Source organism: Amphiura filiformis, chromosome 3 (assembly GCF_039555335.1).
Source record: "Amphiura filiformis chromosome 3, Afil_fr2py, whole genome shotgun sequence".
Classification (NCBI taxonomy): domain Eukaryota; kingdom Metazoa; phylum Echinodermata; class Ophiuroidea; order Amphilepidida; family Amphiuridae; genus Amphiura; species Amphiura filiformis.
In genome coordinates this window covers 16,318,559-16,320,803 of record NC_092630.1, presented here as the reverse complement: position 1 = coordinate 16,320,803, position 2,245 = coordinate 16,318,559, and the positions used below count along the sequence as shown (strand labels likewise).

Genomic DNA, 2,245 nt, shown 5'->3' with positions numbered 1-2,245 from the left:
ACAAGCAGACTTTTAATGGAAATACATGTATTGCAGAATTTGTATTGAAGGGCTGGTTTTCATTCATTTCTTTTTATTTAATTTCTTATTAATTTTTTTTAACCTTACGGGTTTTCAACTGAAATGTTTATACTTTATCTGGAAATACTAGTAATTACAACATTAAATGAGTAACCCCTCAAAAAATTAAAATAATGAATAAAATATTGTATAAATAAAATGATTGAAAATAGTTAATGACAGATTTACATTTATTTATGTAAAGTAGTAAAAATAATGCGACGAGGATGGGATTCGAACCCACGCGTGCAGAGCACAATGGATTAGCAGTCCATCGCCTTAACCACTCGGCCACCTCGTCCTGATTAGCACTGCTGATAACGCTTGCGCAATAAAATAAACCAAACTTGTTTTGCAATAACAATGCATAACGGTATGATGGGGTACGTGTAATGCCCGTGAATGATGGTACATTACGGTTAGGAAGTGTGGCCTTTAATAAATTTCCTTAGGGTTGAAATATTGTCAAATTGGGGGAATATTTTTTGTTTTTCAAAAATTTGGAGACAAAGATAAAGATATTTTTGATGGGGAAGGGGGCATAGGGCCTGCACTTTGGCTCGTTTTATGCAGGTTTACATGGTCCAATAATCACAAGATGACTGACATGTGGTAACAAAGGAAGCAGTCACTGCAATTGGATTATGTCCCATATGATTGGCCATTCAAGACACCCATGTGAATATACTATAGCGGCCATTTCAAAATATAATACCTGTTTGCTTGATTGCATTGACAATACCCGGGAACAATAGGCCTACACACAGTATATGCATTGGACAAACTTTTTACAATAAGCATGATAAGTGATGATGTGACCTCCAGATTTATACATCGTTCGTCTCGCACACTGACAACATTTGATTGAATGGACTGTAGGCTACTGCGCCGTGATTACGGTGAAGGACACTTTTCAAATCCTTTGTTTGGAGCCAATCAATAAAAGCATGCAGGGCCTCTATACCCATGTACAGTTTATCCCTTACATAACCTATGTCTTGAATACGCTGGCAAAGTTATGTAATAATCGGATTAATACTATATATAGGCCTATAGCAGTAGGTAAAAACAAGTTTTGAATAATCCGCGCTACAAAGTCCCATTCAGTGATCCCAGCGAAAGTGAAAACAAAAATCAAATTGTTACGTTTATAAATTTTTTAATGAAAAACAAATGGCAAAAAAACAACAACAGGAAAACGACAGTATTGACGAAGTTGAAGCCCCATTCAAATACATGTAGCTAATTTATATACTGTCAGTACCGGTATATAAATTACAGACTCACGTAAATGCATTATTTTTGCCTTAGACACACGGCTTTCGGCTGAACCACTGCACTAGCAAGCTTTGTTAGCACATCTATGACAATGACGAAAGGTACAAAATCAGCCATATAAGGCCTTTAGATAGCAGAAGACCAGTGGCGTAACTTTGGTTCAGGGTGCCCGGGGGCGAATGTAGATCGGGTGCCCCTAACCAATGGTGTGCATGGTGCAAAGCCCCCCCCCACCCGGACAAAAAAATGAAAGAGAAAAGTGCTCTTCCGACAAAAATTGAAAGAGAAAATCAGGGAACGCAAAGGAAAAGAAAAGGGACAAGAAGCCCGTTTTCCACCAAAATTCATCCCGATCATGGGCCACAATAGTGCAAAATACAAAAGATTTGCGCGCTGCTCGCGCGCACAATGTCCCTATTATACTTTGATCAGCTCGTAATAGGCGGGACTTGTTAGGCTTTTACCACTACGCCAAAAGTAGACCCACGTTAAGGGATCTAAAATGAGCGTTTATTGCGTTTCGACAGTATTTTTGTGGGACATGAGAGCACCTCAGACCTATCGAATTGCATTCTGAATACGAAGCATGTCTTTCTGATATCAAATAATTTTCATTTTTGAAAAGCACAATATAATACAAATTTTATGACAAATTATAAAAATTTGATATTTTTCAAATTTTTGATATATAACAGTCCTCAAAGTAAATTATATAAATCTAATGACATATTCTTAAAGTGTATGTAGCAGGGAGGAAAAGCCGACGGTCAATTGAAAATTTTGACCTTTCATATTGAAGATATGGATTTTTTTTCCCAAAAAGACCTAATTTTTTTTTTTTGGTGTTTTGGGGAAAAATCCATATCTTCAATACGAAAGGTCAAAATTTTCAATTGATCATCGGCTT

At 36.7% G+C, this 2,245-nt stretch overlaps 1 non-coding gene across 1 annotated transcript; it reads right to left on the bottom strand.

Annotated features, from left to right (window-relative positions):
• Positions 1-279: 279 nt before the first annotated feature.
• Trnas-gcu (transfer RNA serine (anticodon GCU)) lies at positions 280-361 on the bottom strand. The gene has a single exon. It is a non-coding gene; the product is annotated as a tRNA-Ser (tRNA).
• Positions 362-2,245: the final 1,884 nt, after the last annotated feature.